This window comes from Pantherophis guttatus, chromosome 2, assembly GCF_059756535.1.
Source record: "Pantherophis guttatus breed Tessera chromosome 2, ASM5975653v1, whole genome shotgun sequence".
NCBI classification, from domain to species: domain Eukaryota; kingdom Metazoa; phylum Chordata; class Lepidosauria; order Squamata; family Colubridae; genus Pantherophis; species Pantherophis guttatus.
In genome coordinates this window covers 31,970,661-31,993,619 of record NC_142064.1, presented here as the reverse complement: position 1 = coordinate 31,993,619, position 22,959 = coordinate 31,970,661, and the positions used below count along the sequence as shown (strand labels likewise).

Sequence of the window (22,959 nt, the reverse complement as noted above, 5' to 3'; positions counted from 1 at the left end):
AAATGCAATTGTCCCTCATGGCATTAAAATGTGTGAGTAAAAACTGAGAAATCCAACTAAACTCAAACACCTACAAATTTAATTTGGTCAAAACTGTGGCATGCAAAATAACCTTAGATGTACAGCTACAGTGCATTCAGAAAGTATTCAGATCCCCTTCACTTTTGTTAATTTTGTTATGCTGCAGCCTGATTCTACAGTTATTGAAATTCATTTTTCCCCTCATTAATCTATACTCAGTACCCCATAATAACAAAGTGAAACTAAGCCTCTTCTCTCCCAATTGCTCAATTTGACTGGGTGACCAGTTCTTGAAAAAGTCCTGGTTGTGCCAAACTTCTTTCATTTGAGAATTATGGAGGCCACAATGCTCTTAGGAACCTTCAGTGCAGCAGAAATTTTATTGCAGGCCTTCGCCAGATCTCTGTCTTGCAATAATTCTGTCTCTGAGCTCTGAAGACCAGGGGTCTCCAACCTTGGCAACTCCCAGAATTCCCCAGCCAGCTTGCTGGGAGTTGAAGTCCTTCAGGCTTAAAGTTGCCAAGTTGGAGACCCCTGCTGCGGACAGTTCCTTTGACCTCATGGCTTTTGCTCTGCTCTGCTAGTATGCAGTATGCATTGTCAGCTGTGAGGCCTTCTATAGAGAGATATGTGCCTTTCCAAATCATGTCCAATCAATTTAATTTACCACAGGTGGACTCCAATCAAGGTGTAGAAACTTATCAGCAACGATCAAGAGAAATGGAAGGCACCTGAGCTAAATTTCAAGTGTTGTTGCAAAGGGTCTGAATACTTATGCCAATATGATATTTCAGTTTTTGCTTTTTAATAAATTTACAGACATTTCCAAAATTCTGTTTTTATTTTGTCATTATGGGGTACTGAGTGTAGATCAGGGGTGTCAAACTCACGGTGTCACATTGTAGTCATGTGACGTATCACAACTTTTTCCCCTTTGCTAAACCAGGGGTGGGCATGGCCAGCGTGTGATGCATCTGGCCCATGGGCCACAAGTTTAACACCCCTGGTGTAGATTAATGAGGGGGGAAAATGAATTTCAACAATTTTCTGAATGCACTCTATGTTATAGTGACACATGAGATGTATTTGGTATATATTTTGTGTCAAGTAATCATGGTCCAGGGCTGTCTTAATGCATGGGCCTGATGGGCACTTACCCATGGGCCCCACGAGCATAGGGGCCCCATACTAATCTGTGTATGTTAACCCTTCAGTGCAGCTTGTATCATATAAATACAGCAACATATTTATTACATTTTACTGCATTTTTAAATTAATACTAACATGCAAATATATGTTTAATTTTATCGACCATTTACATTTTTATTCCTGTGACTAGTTGTCATAGGGGCCCCAGTACACTGTTTTGCCCGAGGCCCATAATGCTGTTAAAGATGGCCTTGGTCTTAACCCAGAGAAAGCTAGTCACAATTCTCACTCTGTTATGGAATTAATGCAAACTTGATGTAGCAGATTTTAATTTAGGAAATTAAATGTAGACATATCAAGTCAAATGAAAATAAGTGCTGCTAGTGTAAACCTTTAGACATAGGGGAGAAATATCTGAAATGTACACTACATTAGAAAGGATTCAAAGATAGCTTGAATGGCTTTGCAGTTTTTTGTTACAGGATTTGTCTATTTAGAACTGTTTTCAGACAAAAGTATCATTTTTAACTTCAACTTGTTCAAGAGCACTTCTTAATGCCAGTTGACCACTGATGATTGTTACTTCTGAATGTAGTTAAATCCAAGTAGTTCCATTTTAATCAAATGCCATGCTGCATATTTACACTGTTTTGAATGTAGATCTAGAATACAAATTATAAAATAGTAAATCAAAATCTAATCTTTGCAGAATAATTTATAAAATTATATAATTTATTAATTAAATTGTTTGAGCTGTCCTAGGTAAAATGTTGAAATGTTGAAGAAAGGAATGTAATCTGAGGGAATGACATAGGGATCACAAAAGTTTTGTATAAGAAAAGAAAATATATATCCTTCTCTGTTAGAGTGTCTGCTATACTCCAGATATTTCTCCCCTGATGCAAAATGTATATATAATCACCTGAAGAAATCACATACTTTTAGATCAGTAATACAGGTATAATTCAGTCAGTTGGCAAAAATTGGCACAGTGGTTAAAGTGCTGTGAATTGCAGTGCCAGTTTAGACATAAAAAAACGGCTGGGTGATTTTGGGCCATTCATACTCTCTCAGCCACTTCACAGGGTGGAAAAGGAGTGTTGCTGCCTTGAATTGTATATGAAAAAAAAGGCAGGATAAAATGAACACATCCTTATTTATATACTGCTGCAATAGGTAAGGAGTAACAATTCCTATTAGAGATGATTTTTGCTACCCTGCAAAAGTAGTAGACAACTACTACCCTACGGTAGTAGACAATGAAAGTGCCTGAAAAGCAGAAGAATCTGTTTTGGAAGTTTAAAACAAAGAACAAGTGATGATTGGGCTTCCTTTGACTTCCATGATTTCACCACAGAGTGAGTGTCTAATAGATCTTCTGTGATCTATTGTTTGTTATGTGACCATAGGGCAGGATTGTCTTTCAAGCTGTAATGATGCAGCATCATAATGTAGAAGCAATGCTGAGAATGTTACTCATGTAAGATGAGGGGAATGGGAGTTACACTGAAATAGGAGTCCATATCCCCTATTGCTATCATAAATGTCTTGAATAACTGTTTAATACTACTACTACTTTGGAGTTCTTAGATTATCATGTTTCTGGGTTCCTGATTCATTGTCCAAGATGAAGAATTAAAGAGACCCATAATAGTAAAGGACAAACTATAGAAATATAAACTGAGCTGAATCACATAGAGTTGTAAACTCCCAAAAGACTGAAAAGTCTTTTAAGGTAATAAACATTGGCCAAATTGTTGAAACCTCTGCCTTGGGGATCAGTGGCAATTTGCAGTCGCATACACACTTCAGATGTCTGGCAGAATTGGCACTTACCCAAGAGTCTATTTTAGTCTGTAGGCTCCTATATGATCAAGAACTTCCAGAAGTCTCTTTATGCTCTACCAGAGGTTTTATTTTATTTTTTTAGTAAGGGTTAAATCCCTGAAATTCTGAAAAATTCCAGAATAGTAATGTCATCTACTTCCTTCTCAAACAACCTTTTATGTGTTGGAAATGCATTGCCTTTCTCTTTCTCTTTTTCTAGTTTGGAGGAGTATGGAAATTGAGGAAATGACTAGATTTACATCTAAAACTGGAATGTCAATATACAGTTTGAACTTAAGACTTATGAGGGCTGCTGAGTACAAATTAGCCATAAGTAATTTTGACTGGTCGTAATAGGTTGAGCCAACTAATTTTTCTCCTTATGGGTCATCATGCCATTTTTTTGGGAAAAAACCAGATAATGATTCATATTAATGTCCAGAAGCAAACAACTATATTTGGTGGATCCCCAAGCATGATTTGTAGATGACTATGAAAGAAAATTTCAGCCAGACAGTGAATCACATAGACTCCTCTGCTTGTTTCTACATGCACATGTCAAAAGTTTAATCTCTTTACTGTCAACAGACAATGGAAGATATGAGGTGAAAGATATGGACTTCCAACACTGGAAACTGATCAGTTGATTATGGCATGAAAAGGGTGGCATGTGGACTAATCTGTGAACAGTTTACGATCCTTCCACATTCTTAAATCTCCCTGCCCTCCAGATCCAAATCCTTGTGTTTTATGGTTGCCTCTAGATCTTTGACTTCACAGATCCTATCAACTTTCTACACAATAACTATTGACATTTTTGTGTGTTTGCATCTATTTATTTTTTTTAGATAACATCAGCTTCTTCAGGGTTCAAAAAAAGACTCCTCCCTGAAGTCCAGTTCTGCCAATATCTCTTGTCTCTTCTTCTTGTTTCCTTCAGCAGAGACCCCATACTTTGTAGAAAGATGGTCTATAATTATGGATAGCACCCAATGGTGAAATCCAATTTTTTTTTACTACCGGTTCTATGGGCGTGGCTTGGTGGGCATGGTGTGGCTTGGTGGGTGTGGCTTGGGCGTGGTGGGGGAAGGATACTGCAAGATCTCCATTCCCACCCCACTCCAAGGGAAGGATACTACAAAATCCCCATTCCCACCCCACTCTGGGGCCAGCCAGAGATGGTATTTGCCGGTTCTCCGAACTACTCAAAATTTCTGCTACCAGTTCTCCAGAACCTGTAAGAAAGTGCTGAATTTTACCCCTCATAGCACCATATTTTATTTTCCCAGACTCTCTTGTCTCCCCTCCTAGGTCCTTCAGACCCACTGTCTCTTCTTCAACAAAGCACATGTACTGTATGCCATAGATTGTGGGCTGGATTACTTTCAACTGCTTTCATAAGCTGCTGACTTCCAAGTGGGTGAGTCCTCATCCAATGGCTCCTGCAGCAAGGCCTTGTCCATGTCCCCATATTGCAATCATGCAATCCATCCCCTAGTGATTCTCAAACAGGAATCTCAAAAAGGAGTCTCAGGACTCCTTTACATTCTTAAAAACAAATGAGGACCCCAAAGAGTTTTGGTGGGTTATATGTTCCAGTATGTGCTGTATTAGAAATTAAAATTGTGAAATGTTACAATTGATTATCTGTTTGACTTCGTGGACTACATTTTGAGAAATGCTGTTCTAGGAGACATTTGCAGTGCAATTTTCCATTCCCTTTTCTCTTTGATATGAACGCACCTTTGGTGCTCTGGGGCCACTACGTGGGTGTTTAATAGTTGTGGACTGCTGTTAAATAGAAGGACTCTGGAGATGTCAAGTCCTCTTTCATAGGAAGCTTTGTTTAAATTCTGGTCTCAAAGGCTAACATTATATCCCTGGCATTTAGCTGCTTCACCTAGCCTTTTAGTATGCTGCTGGCAGTAGTGGCTTCCAGATCATTAGGCAGAAGTACATTGATATCTGGGGGCTTTGTGGTTCTCCAGAATGTGACTATGCTAGAGCTGGAGAGGGGCTGTTGGCATCTTTATTGCTGGTGTGGTGGGGTAGTAGTAGGTTTCTATGGTGCCCATGGAACAAAAGCCTATCTGTGGCACTTGTTCTATTTACAGGGCAGTATTTTTCAATCAGATTTATACTTTAGGTTTGTATCTTCTTATTCTTCAAGAGAGTGGCCATGGGTTTGGTATAAACCTGTGTCTCTTGTTATTTATTGTGACCTTCCTGGATTTTTAAAAAAGATTTTCAGTTTCCCTGTTGGTAGAAGTGATGACAGTCCTTTTATTTTTTTTTTAACTTTCTCTGTTACCTATATCATGATGACATCTTTGTGGAGGTTGGGTTTGTCTCGTACATCTCTTCACAGGTGAGGAGTTTGATAAGTTAAGGAGTGTATGAACTCTGCCATGTTTTTCTCTGATCTATTTATATTGTAAATAAGAGTCAGTCTTGTGTGGACATTGATTCTGAGAAATATGTACCTCAACCTAACATTTTACTTTGTGAGAATTGAGGATGGGGACTCTAGTCTGCTGCTTTCTCTCTGTTTGAAACACTGGCAGGGGCAGGAGTATGAGTACACACCATTTTTTAACAGAGCTTATATTCCACCCACACCTTGCTATCACTTCTGGATCCCCCCTGAAAGTGCTGTGACATCTTATTTCCTCCACTGGAAACCTTTCTGATTGTTCCACATCCATGAGGAGGGGGCACTGACTAACAGCTGCTGACTAGGAGGCTATTCTCTCACACACCCCAGAAGGATTTCTGATTGGTGCAAAATCATGATTGACAGACTGAGGACATGGTTGCCTAATACTTCCCTCAGAAATTATTCTGATTGGTGGGTGGCCAATGGGAACATTATGTAACCCAAAAGAGAGACAACATTTAAACAAACTAGGAAGTAATCAGATAAAATCATGACTAAAATAAGCAAGCCAATGCCTTTTTTGTTTGTTTGTTTTAATGATAGAAATTTGGGGCTTCTTTTCTAGTCAATTTACATAGAACTGCCTGCTACTGTATTTTATCATTTGGGGGGGGGGGGCTGAAGAAAAGCCTATTTTGCAAAATTCGTTTAAGCTTGTTATTTATCACAATTCTTCTGGTCCAGCAGTAAGGCAAAAAAGAAATTAACGAAAGTGGGGAATCTGACAAAGATCTCACACAAACTTACAGTAGGTCAGCATACATCTGCAGCCAAAGAATTCATTACAAATAAAATAATAAGGCTTATTATGGGTGGTGATGGTGGCTTAAATATAAAATAAAAAGGCTGTGTAAGTAAGCTACAAGAGTGGGCCATTCAGAGCATTTGTATTTCTGACATGAACCTCCACAGGGCAAGTACAGACATGTCAGAGCCGTGATGCTGTGCATGCGTGTGTTCTGTGCAGACATGTTTGTGACAGGCATGCTCAGGGCATGTTCAAACTTGTTGACTAGAGTTGCCATTCTGAGCATGTGCTATCAACAGTAGTGTCTGCAGGCAGATACGAACTTCAACAGTTTAAACCCTGATCAACATTTGAGAATAATATGGCAGTCTCAGAATCTAATGAAGAGTATAACAAAAGGATGCTAAGGCAATTTACATCTGTTTGATGTAAATTTGATTCCTGAACCAGAAAAGTGGGGTCTCGGATTTAGCAAAAGAACTAAGTTATATAATATTAATGAGAGCAAACATAATATGATGATCATGCCCTGTCATTGTCAGTTCTGTCAGACATCAAATTGTGAATCCAATTCATTTATCAAACTTAGCATTTTCAGTAATAATAAGTATAATCTATGATATTTCTTCTTTTAAAAAATGTTCCTCTAATACTGAATTATGAATATTCTTAAGGCATATATTGTAAAAATACTGCATCATTGCTTAATGGGATGTCTACAGCATGAAGACCAAATGGATGGAGTTGATGAAACAGATATTATTAAAAAGTGTCTTCAAATTTCTATGCCTCAAATTGTACGGATATTCATTAATGTTTCAGACAAAATTAGTAAATTATATTTCAAATGACACTTGCTGGATGAAGTTGAGACATTCATACAGTGTACCGAGAAGGAGAAATCCCCCCCCTTTCATTAATGACAAGGATTCATGACGAGACTCCTAAGTCTCTCAAGGAAATGATATGTAATTAATGTCATAGAAATTAATTACAAAAAAATAATCATGTGCACCCCAATGAATTTCAAATAAAACGTATTTACAAAACATGTTTGAAAACGGTAATTTCTTTTTTTGCTAAAATGTATTTACAATATGACGGATGAAGAAGGTCTGACTAATTTTGAAAAAAACAAAATACATGTTAAGAATTCAATGCCTTTGGTGCAACAAATTTTACATCAAGAACAGGGCCTGGGACTTTATCTAATGGAAACAGAAAATAATGTTGAAGGCTTCTTATTCAGATGATCTGCAACATTTCCCAGTAAACAAGGCCCCTTCAGGATGGGTGCTACTCATGTAAGTAATTTTGTAGCTAATTTTTAAAATGTAGTATTTCTTAAATGCATAAATGGTATGTATAACATTTGTTGTTGTTTTTGTTAGGAGGAGGTATCAGAATCACAATATGTGAAAGCCTGTGAAGGTATTCTTTTTCCTTTCCACATAAATTTTAGAAGCTTCACTATTTCTATAGCAATACTGATACTTGTCTGCTTCCATTTTTCCTTCAGAATGTTCAGAAGATGAAGTGTTTGCCAATTGTTCAATGTCTTAAGATTCATAATGGTATCAATATATACCATTCCCGGCCTTCCCGATCATGAGGGACGGAGGACAATGAATTAGAAGGTATAGTATTTAATTCACATGCATGTAGAAATCTAAGAAATTTTATTAGGAATGTTGATGAGAACTAGCCGCCAAACAATAAAATATAAGGAATATCTACTTCTTTATCTAACAATCAGTATACCCTCTTTACTGTAGCAGTTGTTACAAATGACTGTTTCTTGTTCTTTTTTCCCTCAGAACGGTGAAGTGATCAGTTGTTTGCTAAATGTCCAATGTGAACTATTTCACAAGGGGCTCATCAAATTGTGGGACCAAGACCATCCACATCGCGTGGAATGCAGGATAAGGAATTAGAAGGTAGAGTGTGTAATTCACGTACATGTAGGTTTTTAGAAAACAAAGTCACTAGGAATATTGATGTGAGCTAAATAATAAAGATGTAAAGAAAATCTCCTTCTTCACCCATCAGTCAATAAGTTCTATGTACTGTAACAATTCTATGTCCTAAGTACTATTTGTTTGTGTTCCTTCAGAATGGTGAAGTGATCAGATGTTTGCTGAATTTCCAATGCTGACAGTTTCACAGGTGGATCAACAAATTATGGCGCCAAGGTTATCCACATCAAAATCCTCTACCTCACATGAAATACAAGGTGAATTAACATGTATCTCAGACAAAAACAGGAGGCCAGTGCTTTACCCTGATTGCTGAAAGACATAACCGGGAGGATTTTTCATCAGGTTCGCCTGATTCACCAGTTGTGTCCCTTTCTAGATCGGGACTCCTTACGCACAGTCACTCATGCCCTCGTCACCTCCCGTCTGGACTATTGTAACGCTCTCTACATGGGGCTCCCCTTGAGGAGCAGTCGGAGGCTCCAACTGGCGCAGAGTGCGGCCGCGCAGGTGGTGACGGGAGCGACGTGGTGCTCCCATGTAATACCTCTCCTGCACGAGCTGCACTGGCTCCTGATGGTCTTCCGAGTGCGCTTCAAGGTTTTGGTTATCACCTTTAGAGCACTCCATGGCTTAGGACCTGGTTATTTACAGGACCGCCTACTACCACCAATAGCCTCCCACTGACCAGTACGCTCCCATAGAGAGGGGCTCCTCCGGGTGCCGTCGGCCAAACAATGTCGACTGGTGGCCCCCAGGGGGAGAGCCTTCTCTGTGGGGGCACCTACTATCTGGAACGAGCTCCCCCCGGAGATATGGAGGATCCTGGATCTGCGTACCTTCCGCCGCACGCTCAAGACTTTCCTATTTCATCAAGCTGGCCTGACCTAAGTCTTTCCCCTTTTTAAATGGAAATTTTAAATTTGGTTTTAAATTATTGGGGTTTTAAATTTGTTCAGCCAAATTATTTAATTCATTTTAGTTTATTTTAAATTTTGTATCTATATGTTTTATTCTATGGCTGTTCACCGCCCTGAGTCCTTCGGGAGTAGGGCGGTATACAAATTCAATAAAATATAAAATATAAATATATATAAATAACAGGATAAAGAACAGCATATTCATGATTATGAAAAGAAGGAAAGTGTATGCTTACAGTGTGAGCATATTGAAGTCCTGCTAAAAGGCAGATTACTAAACTCTTTTTAAACTGGGATTAATTTCGGGCAGAGCACCAATTGACTACATCTGTGGTGATGTTCTGAAGAATTATTCAAATATTTTTTGTGTCCTATAATGAAGTTTCATCGTGTGAATTTGTGGATATAGAAGCAGCATTGTCACATGGAAAACAGCCAAACATTAGACTACCAAATCAACTTGTATCAACATACTCATTTCCAGTTTTACAATGCTTATGTGCAGTTGGAATTATACAGACTGTTTGATGGGTTGGGGGAAAGGTGTCTATACCATGACACCGATTCTGTTAAAAATTTAGCGAGGGAGTGTGTCACGCCCCTTAGATGATTAAGACAGCTGATGAATGAGATTCCACCAAACACCACCATCATTGAGTTTGTGGTAGTTGGTCCCAAAATGTATGGGTATGCTTTGTCAAATGGGACAACAGCGTTAAAAGTGAAAAGACTTACAGTAAAAAGTGCCAATTGTGATAAAGTTGAGAGCTTGAAAGTCTCGGTTGATGATTATTTTCTATCTGGTGAGGAAGAGAAGAAAGAGATCAAAGTAGAATTAGGTGCTCAGAAAAACTCTAAAAGTGGTCTATAATAAAAGCGTTCTCAATCTTGAGAATTACTGTATGCTACCTTATGGTTATTAAGTATGGTGGAAAACTGCACCGTCTGTACATCCTTTTTCTTGTATTATGCAGAATTGGTCTGTCCAATTCTGGTAAATCTTTTTTTATATAAAGCAAATGTTAGAACACGGTGAGACTATTATCTCAAATGCCTCAAACTAATTGCATGGGTTTATAAATATTGGCAACCCCTGCACAAAGAACTGCTTAATAAATTTCCCAGTATTAAGTTTATGGAGGGACTCTAGTCCCTTTTGAAGATACTGACTTGTTTCAACCGAATCAAATCAATATAGCAGTGGTAGATACCTCATGGCCTCAGACAGGGACAACAAACAGAGAAAGCCTTTATACTGTATGTTTGTCACAGAAATTTGAGTATTATTGTCATATTTCAAAACCCGCTTTTTCAACATAAAGAAATGAGAGCAATAGCTCTGAATGCAAAATATTTGGTATTATTCTGTTGCCTCTGCAACTAGATGCAAATTGTCACACTGTCAAGGCAGATGTATCCCAGTAACACTTGGTATGTTTTAGAAGTATTTGCAAGATGCCACTTGCAAATCCCATGGTTTATATTTTGGTTGATCTGGGATATACCAGGATAGTACAGTTTCTTTCCTCCTGATTGGCCTGCAGTGTATACTGTGAAAAAGAAGGGGTAAAAACAGTAGCTCAAGCAGTTGTACGTCAGCTCATTCAGGATGTCTGAGAGGGTACACAGAAATTGGGGGATTTTTAAAATCTTGGTAAAGGCCGGACCAAAACATTGAAAGGCCATTTTATACAACACTAACAATGACCTGGAAGGGGCAATAGAAAAAAAAAATAGGACTGAACACTTTAAAAGGTAACCTGCCTCTGAGATTTTCATAATACCAGAATGTAAGGAGGAAAAAAAGAGTTTATTAAAAAGTTGGGTGATGGAAAAGCCTCACTCAAAAAGAAGAAGCAGATCATTCATCAGTCAAGAAATTTTATTGAGCCATTATTAGAAGCTGTTATACCACTGGTGACTAATCTATTGGTCAGGTAAACAAGAAAATGTATTTGGTGCCACATCATCAGATGGAGCAGTTACAAGGCAGAATCTGTAGAGACTACCAGCACTAGCCATTTGGATAATGACATGCGATCCATTCTTCAAAGCAGTGGTAAAATCCAAATTTTTTTACTACTGGTTCTGTGGGCATGGCTTGGGTGTGTTGTGGCTTGGTGGGCGTGGCTTGATGGGTGTGACGGGGAAGGATACTGCAAAATCTCCATTCCCACCTGACTCTAGGAGAAGGATACTGCAAAATCCCCATTCCCTCCCACTCCTGGGTGAAGAATATTGCAAAATCTCCATTTCCACCCCACTCTGAGGCCAGCCAGAGGTGGTATTGGCCGGTTCTCCGAACTGCTCAAAATTTCCACTACCGGTTCTCCAGAACCTGTCAGAACCTGCTGGATTTCACCCCTGCTTCAGAGATCTGATTTGATTGAGGACATCAAGATTTAAACTCTACAGTTTGGTGCAGCAGAGGTTTCTAAGGCTGTCCAGACAAAATGAGTCTTAAAAGGATACTCTGAATTTCATTTGCCCACCAGAACACTCTTGATCATCCCAGGACTACGAGAACTATCATCACAACAGCTGTCCCAGGATCCAACAATGCAGGAGATCCTAGATGGAATGAGCACCCATTATAGGAAAAATGCTGAGCTTTTGTTGAACAAAATGAAACAGCATTGGGACATTACTGCTTGGGATTACCGTGGTATGTATACAAGAGGTCCCACTTACTGTTTAGATTTGGTAAAAGGGGTTTTGCAACACCAAGCACGTACTGTGAAACAAAACCCTAAAGATTGGAATGAATTTATGAGTGCTGTGGCCGATATGAAGGTTCTAACAGTATTGCTGAGTTTTGTATTGGTGTTAAAATATTGCTGTATTGCTGCTTTTAAAGAAAAATTAGAAAAGCTGAAAGTCTGTGGCTCTTAAGGATATAAGTGACATTATTCCTGTTTCTGTTCTGAATGCACCTATTGAGGCCCCAATGTACAAGTGTCCTAAAGTTTAGTGACCAGTTCAAATTATAAAAATGAATAAAAATACTGTGAAACAAGCAATGAGCTTAACTTTTGGTCTTTATTTTATGATAAGCCATACATGTTTGCATGCGTTGATAATGGTTACATGCTCCAAGTCTCCTTCCCAGCTTGATATATTTTACAAAATGTTTAACCTCTTGATCATTTGTAACATTGTTCTCAGAGTACAGCTTTAAAACATTTTCATAAGGTAAGCCTTTAAATGCTTCAGTAGAAAAAACTCACAGTGCTGTCCACAGGTTATCGCCTGGGGATATTGCACTTGAAGTGAGTGAAAGCTCTAAAAAGTTAACAATGGAGCTGGGAAAGTTGGCGTTATCTGGTATTATACAATCAGTGTATAATAAATTTCCCTTAGAATATTTTCATATTTATTCTGTCAAGACACTGCTGACAATCACACTTTTCTCTTTAGCACATGCTTTGTATTGGTGATTCAGAGTTCAGAGAGTCTAAATTTAACACTGGAAAAATACCCTTCATCATTGTCATCACCATCATCATTATCATCAATAGATAAAGTGCAAATACACACTCCTTCCTGCCACATGCACACACCCTTTAGAAAGATCATCGTTAATGCAAAATATAGAACTTAACCTATTACTGTGCTATCACTACCAGCCTGTTTTACTGCTTACTATATAAAAACCATTTACTTACCTAAGATTGTTCCTTGGATGGGTGATAAAGAAGAACTGTTCATCATTTCACAAGATGTCTGGTAAGTATTACTGAATATGTCCTCTGCTTTCAAATACTCCACATCATGAACATTATAATAAATTAGGTGGCAATCAAAATCAGTCTCAAGTATCCTATTTCTTTACCAGAAACTCAACAACAGGTTTTAGTTCAATCTGTCAAGAGGTCTTCATTGTCTCCTCAAGGTTTAATGGATAGCATCGAAATCTGAGGCTGCCATTTTATTGTCAAATGCAGGCAAAGGTTTAAACTGCTGAAATGCACAACCGTCTGCAGATGCTATTGTTAATGGCACATGCTCAAAATGACAACTGTAGGACAAATTCAAATATACCCTGATCAAACATGCCTGCGCAGCATGCATACATGCACAGCATTTCTTGACACGTTGGTAACTGCCCTCTGGAGGTTCATGTCAGAAACATGAATGCTCTGAATGGCCCACCCTTGTAGATTAGTTCGTTTTACTCATAATAAGTTCTTCTGCTGTAGATATATTTGCTGACTTACTGTGAGTTTGTGTGAGGTCTTCGCCGGATTCCACACTCTTAATTTCTTTCCTGCCTTTACTGTGGCCCAGAACAATTGTGACAAAATGCATGCTTAAATACATTTTGCAAATTAGGCTTTTTTTTTTTTTACAGTTGATAAAATACAGCTGCAGGCAGTTCTGTGTTAGATGATAGAAAAGAAGGGGACAAGCCCAAAATTCCCACCGTTAAAACAAAAAAACAAAACAAAACAAAAAAAGCCATTGGCTCACTTAACTTATTTTAGTAATGATTTTATCTTATTACTTGCTAGTTTGTGTAAGCACTGTCCTCTTTTGCATTATGTAATGTTCCTGCTGGCGGGTGACCAATCAGAGTTATTTCTGGGGATTGTACTAGTCCACCATGTGCTCAATCTGTCAATCAGGATTTTGTACCAATCAGAAGTGCTTCTGAGGGTGGGACTAGGATAGCATGTACTCAGTCTGTCAATCAAGACTTAACATGAATCAGAGACAAATCCAGGGTTGGGACAATATTCAGCAGCTTTCAGTGAACTCCCCCCCATGGATATGAACCAATCAGAAGCATTTCTGGGGGAGGGAATAAGACATCAGAGCACTTCCTGGGAGGGGACACGCAGAAGTGACAAAGTGATGTCACCGGATGGGCACAATATACACTCCATTAAAAAATGTACATACTCATATTACTTGGGACTCCTGAGTGGGCTGACTTTGAAATGTTGGTATTCTGTAGGATCTGGGATATCCCTCTTCCTCTGCTCTCAGAATGGGTTGTTTGAGGTTGTATTTGGTGGGAAGGAATTAGTTCAACTTCTCTTGGGCCTATGGAAGGGTGTTTCTATGGTTATTTTTTGATGTACTTTGGGAATAGTATAGTGTAGGGTAACTATGAAGGGTAGGGTATAGTAAGGTAACTAAGTGCCCCTTATTTTTTTAGATGAATCATCTATTGACAAATGATGGTTGTAGCTATCACAAGCTGGAACTATGCTCTTAGGCAAGGCTCACAGTCACTGGCACCATTTTCAGAGATATATCGGAAAATCTGGGTAGTGGGAGCCATAGCTTACATATCTATTAGATTGTGTTTGTTTCTTAACCTTTAGGAATATGTAGGAATGTTTGAGATTTTTCAGAGACTGGGCTCCACCTGTTTTCACTGCTGGTTGTAAGTACTTTTTAAAAAGTGTAGCCAAAAGGAGTCTTTGTGATAGATTGGGTGGAGAATATGACTTTATTTCCCTCTAGTGAGCATCTTCTGTACCATTATTGTAATTCAAAATGGCAAGTGAGACATTTTTTGCCACTTTTTCCATCCTGATCTTTTTCTTGAAAGACTAGGCACGCAAAGTAGGCTAATGTTTTAGGGGTTTAGGTGTTTCCATCACATTCATGACTGGGTGGAATTAATGTAATGCTTTGCATGATGGAATTTGCTTGTGATTAAATCCACCCTTCTGGAAGTTAATTGGTAGGGTCAATTATCCCTTTCTTGATGTTCCTGTTTAACTCCCACTTCACCTAATTAAACATATAATTGGACTAGGATCTTTAGGTAATATAGAGATATAACTTCTAATGTACTGGTCACATCAGCTGGAGGCTTCAAATGTTAAACCACATATGATGAATTTAGTGCACCAGAACCCTACTGTAGAGGGGGGAAAGCACTGAGCAAATTATTTCAACACAAGAATTATTTAATAGTAAAGAAATAAAGGAAATATTCAAATGAAGAGACTTTTTAAATCTTTAAATAAACTAGTGGCCAATGAGGTAAAGTCTTCTTCGACCTGAGCTTGAGTACTGGTGATTTCAAGGACTTGTCAATGTAGTTTCCATGGCAACAATATGTAAGTGGTTGTCATTGTCTTTTTCTGAAACATATACATATAATGTACTTGGCAACTTAATTGAGGAAAACAGCAATACCTCATTTTCCTCATTGCATATTACAGGAAGCATTGTAGAGACATGTAAAATATTATCAGCTTGCTCAAGTTATGTGCAGCATATGTTTCATTACAATTGATCCATAACTAGGTCTATTCTGTGAAAGTGATGGAAATGAAGAATCAATTTCTGAATAAGAAGAAGAAAGCCAAAGGATACCTGATCAAGAAATATCACCTATTAACAAGGAAGTTTAAGGAAGCACCGTAAATAATAAAGCAGCAAATAATAGTTATAGCCAAGAAAATCAGCAGCTAAGAAGTTCGAATTGTACATTGTAGGCAGAATCTCCAATGTCAGTCAAGTTAGAAATATTTCTATGAATCCATCAATGGAGGGGCAGCAGTGACCCAATCAACATCTGACAGAAGAAACAATGCACCCACTCATTGCCAAGCAGTTTAACATCATATTGCAAGGAAGTAAAATTGAAGATTGATTAACATCTGGTAAAGCCTACCTGATAATGAAAGATCCAACAAAAGAAGCAGTACCAGGCAACTAAGGCCAATTACATGCTTACCAACAACTTTCAAATTGCTAAATAGTATGGTAGCTGATGCAGTCTAGCAGCATCTAGTTGAAAACCAGCTCTTTCCATCTAAGAAAGGAAACCTTCCAAACAGCAAAAGAACAAAAGATCAGCTCCCCATTGATATGATAATTTTGGAAAACTGTAAGGAAAGGAAGATCAAGCTTGAATTGATTAAAAGAAGGCATTCAACTCCCTGCCTCATAATTGGGTAATCCAATCCAAAATAACAGGAGTCAATAGGAACATCAGAATTTCAGAAACTTTGTGCAGAGGTCAATGGAAGAATGTTGGTCAATGATGATAGACCAGGAAAGGTTAACACCAAGAGAGAAATCTTTCAAGGAGTCTTACTCTCAACATTACTGTTTGTCATTGCATTGATTTGTCTATTAACAATACTGAACAAGTCAGGCCATGCCTATCGAACATAAAGAACATTTACCAGGCTATCCTATCTCCTTTACATGGCTGATTTGATACTATATGAAAAGTGCTATCGAAAACGAAATTGAATGTACAACTAAGATATTGCCATAGAGTTTGGACTGGACCATTGTGCCACTCTCACCATAAACAGAAAAAGATGGTGAAAACTGAAGGAATTGGGATGCCCTATGCAACAGAATATCAAGAGCCTGGATGAAGACAATCACTTCAAATAGCATTGTTCAAACTAACAACATCAAGCACACTGAAGTCAAGAAGAAAGTTAGTAATGAATAAATCAGCAGAGTGTCCCAAAGGTGCTTTTTCAAGAGGCAACTGGACTTTCTGATTTTTCTTTGAAGACATTTCGCTTCTCATCCAAGAAACTTCTTCAGCTCTGACTGGATGGTGGCTAATGGAAGAATTTATATTACTTATAGATAACTGGTCATTTGCATTCTTTTAGCGGATCGTTAAAGTCACCTGGAGGTTTATCTGTGTCATCAGGGTCACCTGAGTGGTGCAAATGGGTATGGAGCCTTCTTGGAACTGTTGAAAAGACTGTATTGTAGTTTGGAGATAGATGATGTTGTATCCCTCCCCCTCTGTTGAGAGAGGGCTGTTCAGTTTTGACATAGATGGCCTCTTTGACCCCTCTTTCAAACCAGCAGTCCTTTCTGTCCAAAACGTGGACTTTGCTGTCTTTAAAAGAGTGGCCTGTGTCTTTTAAATACAGATGAGCTGTTGAATCTAGTCCTGATGCGTTTGTTCTCTTATGTTGTGCCATGTGTTTATGAAGTGGTTGTTTTGTTTCCCAAAGGAAAAAAAAAGGAAAAAAGGGCATTGGAAGAATATCTGAAGGACAGTGAAGAAGATGCACCGAAGCTCCAGTAATATATTATGAAGGTTTGCAGAATGAGTGATGAAAGTGGCCTACAAAAAAGACCATATTAAGTACAGAAAGGAGACACAGCAAAGCAAAGTATTACAAGACCAGTATATTAAAAAAACAGCAGGGAAGCTGAAGAAAGAGACAGAGGGGCTAATTCTGCCTACATAATGCCAAACCTCTAGAAGAAATCCAGAATTGAGAAGACAGAAACAAACAGCAATTGCTATCTTTGCAAAGAAGCTGAAGAAACAATGGATCACTTAAATAGTAGCTGCAAGAAGATTGCATAGACTGATTACAAACAAAGGCATGATGAAGTAGCAACAATGGTGCATTGGAAAATCTGCAAGAAATGATTTGGTCAAGAATCTGTTTGGTTAATCTTTGTCCATTATATGTTACTACATACAGTATAATAATAAGGAAATAGCATAGCTATAGCTTATATATATTTTCCAATGAGTGGGTATGATGATGATGATGATGATGATGATGATAGCCTTTATTGTCATTGTACATCATGTATATAACGAAATTGGTTTAACCTCTACTGGTGCAATCCATAACAAAAAATACAGAACAATACATTATACAAGTAATTGGGGAAAGAAAAAACTAGTCATATGTTTCCATATGTACGTGGAGTGATTGTGTTGTGTTTAGGAGTCCATGGGTAGAAGTTGTTTTTAAACCTGTTAGTCCGGCTGGCTATACTTCTATCTCTTCTGCCCGATGGTAAAAGTGAAAAGAGACACTGGCCAGGGTGTGAATCATCCTTAAGTATCTTCCTTACTCTGCTGAAACAGCCAGACCTGGCGGTTTCATCCAGTGGCATTAGAGACAACCAATGGTTTCTTGTGCCGAGTTGATCACTCTCTGTAGTGCCTTCCTGTCCGCAGCTGTTAAACCAGCATACCATACTGTTATACAGTATGTGAGGACACTTTCTATCATGGACTGATAGAAAGAAGTAATCAGCTGTTGTTCCACCCAATTTCTCCTCAGGACTCTAAGGAAATAATAATAATAATAATAATAATAATAATAATAACAACAACAACAACAACAACAACAACAACAACAATAATAATAATAATAATAATAATAATAATTTTATTTCTATACCGCCCTTCTCCCGAAGGACTCAGGGCGGTGTACAGCCTAATTAAAAACAGAATAAACATCAATTTAAAATAATTTAAAAATATTAAATAAATTTGGCTTAATTTAAAACCCCAAAAATTTAAAACATCCAATTTAAAATTATGTTGCTAACCCAGCCTGGCAGAACAATAGGGTCTTGAGTGCGCAGCGAAATACCCGGATGAAGTCTCTATTGAGCTTTACTAACCACTAGGGACATGTTGTTTTTCCAAGTGAGATCTTGACTAATAAGCACTCCTAAGAATTTAAAAAAGGAAACCCTCTCCACATAGCCCCCCTTGATATACAGTGGGGCAGGTTCCTCTTTGTGCTTCCGGAAATCCAGCACCATCTCTTTTACCTTGCTAGTATTTAAATGTAGGTTGTTTTGTGAATACCATGTGGATACCTTTTGGACTTCTTCCCTGTATGCTGATTTGTCCCGTCCGGTTATAAGCCCCAGCACCGTTGAATCATCTGCAAACTTTATTATAAAGTTGGATGGATTCGAGGATATGAAGTCATGTGTATATAGCAAGTACAGGTAGGGGCTGAGCACGCAGCCCTGAGGAGAACCTGTGCTGAGCTTCAGGGTGAAAGATGTCAAGGACCCAACCCTTACTGTTTGTGGATGGTCCGTCAGGAAGTCCTTGACCCAGTCACAAATGAGGGGAGGGAAATTCAGGTCAGTAAGCTTTTCAATGAGAATGCCTGGTAAGATGGTATTAAAGGCCGAGTTATAGTCTATAAAAAGCATTCTGACATAATTCCCAGTTTTCTCAAGGTGTCTCAGTGCAGTATGTAGAGCCATGGCGATGGCGTCTTCTGTTGACCTGTTGATTCTATAAGCAAACTGATGTTGATTGAAATTTGGTGGAAGACAGGACTGAGGTGTTGTAGGACCAGTTTCTCAAAGCACTTCATCACTATAGACATCAGTGCAATGAGTCTATAGTCATTCAGGCTGTTTATGACTGCTTTCTTCGGAACTGGGATGATTGTGGCTGCTTTCAAGCACGATGGAAGTCTAGCCAATTGCAGGGAGATGTTAAAAATCTTTGTCAGGACCCCTGTTAATTGGTTTTTACCATTTTCCCCAGCACCCCATCTGGACCTGCAACAAGTCCTTTAGAATATATTGGAAAAACTATACAAAATGTTTGAGAGTTGGCTTATCTGCAAGATAGTGCATTTTTCATGGTAGTTTGGTTAAAAAAAAACCTGGGGAATGTTTATCCACAGAGAGGCTTACCCACTGTACAGTGTGCCATTTTTTCTATCTGGCTCTCAGTTTGCTTTCAGCTCAATTCTGGCTTGAGACCAAAGTAGGTAAGCAACTCCTTTTCACATCTATTCTTACCTAAGCTCATTTTTGGAGGCCCTGCGCAGAAGGTTTGCACAGAAGGAGATAATGGCAAGTGGCAACTTCATAGCAGACCTTCTCATTAACAATGTGTTAACTTTAGAATATCCTTTCCAGTGAGGCACATCTGGCCTTTTTTTTTTCCTGCTGTCTCTTTGGTGCCAAAGATTTTTATTCTCCAAGGGTATTTAATTTAATTTTCTGCATTGCTGATGCCATCTGTTGTTCTAATTAGTGTTATCTTTTACTCTATAGAGTCTACTGCTTTCAGCAACTTTTTTATTGATTATTTTAACAGAATGGTTTATTATGTCCTTCATGGATTTTTGGCTGGATTTTTGTTATATAGTGCTTTGAATGCTCCTGCTTCAGACTGAGTAGCAGATTTTAGAAATAAAGACATTTAGCTGAAATTTATTAGGAACATAACATCCCTAAGACAAGGCTGCATGTACTTTTTATATTTTTCTAAGCTGCCTCAAAGGATTCAGAATTGCTGATCTGGGCAAGATCTTTGGGACTTAGCTTATATTTTGAAATACACAGAAAGGTTTTATTAAAAGTCAAAACAAATTTTGAATGAATAAAATGAATGCCATTTCAAACATTGCAAAATAAATTTATTTATTAAGCAAGTTAATACTTTGCATTTTCTCTACAGTGCTCTCTGTAACATGCTGTGAGGGGAGAAATTAATTAAATATATTATTTTTTTTCTTAATTATATTTCAAAATCTGTTGCACATACAATTAGCATATCTTCAAATCTAGTAATATGCAAAATGTTTTATCATTTATCTACTTTTTACCTCAGTTTTGTGTTTTTTAAAAAAGTGTCTACTCAATTAAATTTAGTTTAAAATATAACTAAAATTTAAAAAGTCCTCTCAAATCAATGTTGAAATTTAGTTAGCAAACAAAATGCTTGCCAGAATAAGAATGTTTTAAGCAATGACAGAAAGATATTAAGGAGCCAAATAGTTCTGTTAGAGTAGGGATTGCCACAACTTAAAAACATTCATTAAAAAGAGTGTCTCACATTTCTCCATAAAACATACTCATAGATAGCAGGGTGAAATGCTCCCAGTTTGGACTGGATCGGGCGATTGTCGCAGTTGGTTCAGCGATCCGGTAGCAATGGTGGAGCAAAGCTCCGCCCAACCACCCGGGTGTTTTTTACCTTCTGCGCATGCGCAGAAGGTCTGCGCATGCATGTGATGCGTGGGGCGCATGCACTTCCAAACCGGTAAGGAACGGTAAGTAGATTTCACCCCTGATAGATAGGATATGTAAAATAATCTCTGGGCAGAACAGAGAGAGAGGGAGGGGAAGAGGGAGGGAGGGAGGGAGGAAGGAAAGGAAGGAAGAAAGGAAGGAAGGAAAGATTTGTGAAGAGACATGCTTAGAAGTTTAAAAAGATGGAGAATTGTTTATAATTCAAAACATCCTATACACATAGACAGACTGCTCCAGGATAAATATATTGTTTCTGACATTGTCTGATTTGAAACCATGAGTTTCTGTTAAAATATTAATTTAACATTTTCCTTGTTTTGTTTTGACTACAAGTAGCTGCACATTCTCAAGTCTTAGACAGCTGTTGTGCATTAGCATAAAATACTTGGAGACCAGCATTTTAAAAGAAACAAAACAAAATTACAATTTTGGTTTGTTTTTTTGCAATTTTTGTTTTACGGCATTTTTTTTTTTTTTGCTATAAAAGGGCCAACAATTTATAACGAAGCCAGCTCCTTAAATATGTTAAACATGTACTTGACATTGCAAATATGCAAATTTCATGAGGACCCAGATTGTTCGGGGCAATATACTATTTAGTATATTGTCTTTGATATAAGCCGCCTCGAGTCCTTGGAGAGTGGGCGGCATAGAAATATGAATAATTAATAATAATAATAATAAAATGTGTATTATTTTTTATAATATTTGTGGCTATATAATTTGAAATAGACTAAGTGGCTTTTTTCTCTTGCTAAATGTCAACATACATTTTGAGTGAATAAAATATGCAAATAATGCTTGTATAACAGCATTAAATAAAAGTATTTAATCAGAAAGTGCTGCTCTCCATTGCTGAAACCATTTGAAATTTAAGTATACTCTAAATGGAAATATGGAATATCCTGGTTTTGGAATATATGTAAAGGATATAAAATACAATTTACCAAGGCTGGAGACAAGGTAGGATGATTTATCAGAACACAATACAATCATTACTTTTAATATGAGAAATGATATAATACAGTGGTTAGCTTACTTGATTGTAACCAAGAAGATCCAAGTTCAAGTCCAGTCTCGCCCATACAAGATCCCTAGGGGATCATCAGCAATCCTGCATTTGTAGCTCAACCCTCGAAATTGCTTTTAGTGAAAACTTAATGGAAGCAAATACTATGCTTCCTTAAGCATCTACAGAAATGTTGGCAAATAGATCTAATGCAGAGGTATCAAACTCCCTTTGTCACAGTGGCGTCATGTGATGTATCGGGACTTTTTTCCTCTTTTTTCCTAAACTGGGCATGGGCGTGGCCAGCACGTGACGCATCTGGTCCGTGAGCTGGGAGTTTGACAGCCCTAATCTAATGAATAAAGGTATAAATATGATATTTGTAGAATGAGGTCTATCATTTTGTTATCCATGTCCATATACTTCTTGTATTTAAGACACGCTTGTCATGGACATACTAACTTCAAGCAAAAATAACTATTTTTTCTTAAAGCCTACTCAGTTCTGTGAAATATTTCCCGGAATGATTTGTTGAGTTCTGGCCTGCCTTGGCCTGGCAAGCCAAGTCAAGCTATGCCAAGCCAATGGTTTCTTCAAGTTGTTCATTAGACTTCTGGACTCTTCTGGATATAGATGTTTTTCTAGAATAAGGTTACTGGAGAGGAATCTGGTATCTTTGTTGAAGCTGTATGTCAATTGTAAAATATATCTGACTGTATATCTGGAACCCTGAAAAGTCTAGGGAATGTAGGTAGAAGAACTGCAGGCAGCTCACGTTCTGCTGAACTTTCTCCAAATCTATATTAACTTACTCCCAATGATTGGGTTATCCTATAGTAGAGGTGAACTATTAAAAAGGCCTTTTTCCTCTCCAGCGAGGAACCATGCTCACCCTTCCCCTGTAAGATGTTGATTAGGAAAAGTGACATTGGATAACTAAAACAATGTCGTGGTTTTTGTTTTCCAAAATGAAAAGGAAACACAGAATTCCATACCACTTAATACAGAATTTAAAAAGAAAATTTAACAACAAAACCAAAAGCAATTAGAAGGATTTATCAGAGCTTGGTTTAATGGAACCAAGAACAAAATCTATTGTG

The 22,959-nt window shown here is 38.0% G+C and overlaps 1 protein-coding gene across 5 annotated transcripts in view; it reads left to right on the top strand.

Moving 5' to 3' along the window:
• Nucleotides 1-22,959, top strand: part of ADAMTS6 (ADAM metallopeptidase with thrombospondin type 1 motif 6) — a 134,716-nt gene that overhangs the window by 5,898 nt on the left and 105,859 nt on the right. For 2 of the 5 annotated variants that reach the window (XM_034440985.3, XM_034440980.3), the window contains exons 2-5: nt 7,574-7,613; nt 7,702-7,819; nt 8,000-8,119; nt 8,296-8,415. The exons of the other annotated variants lie outside the window; for them this stretch is intronic. The gene's annotated coding sequence lies outside the window, so the exon portion shown is untranslated. The remainder of the gene's footprint in view (nt 1-7,573; nt 7,614-7,701; nt 7,820-7,999; nt 8,120-8,295; nt 8,416-22,959) is intronic. 5 annotated transcript variants of the gene reach the window in all.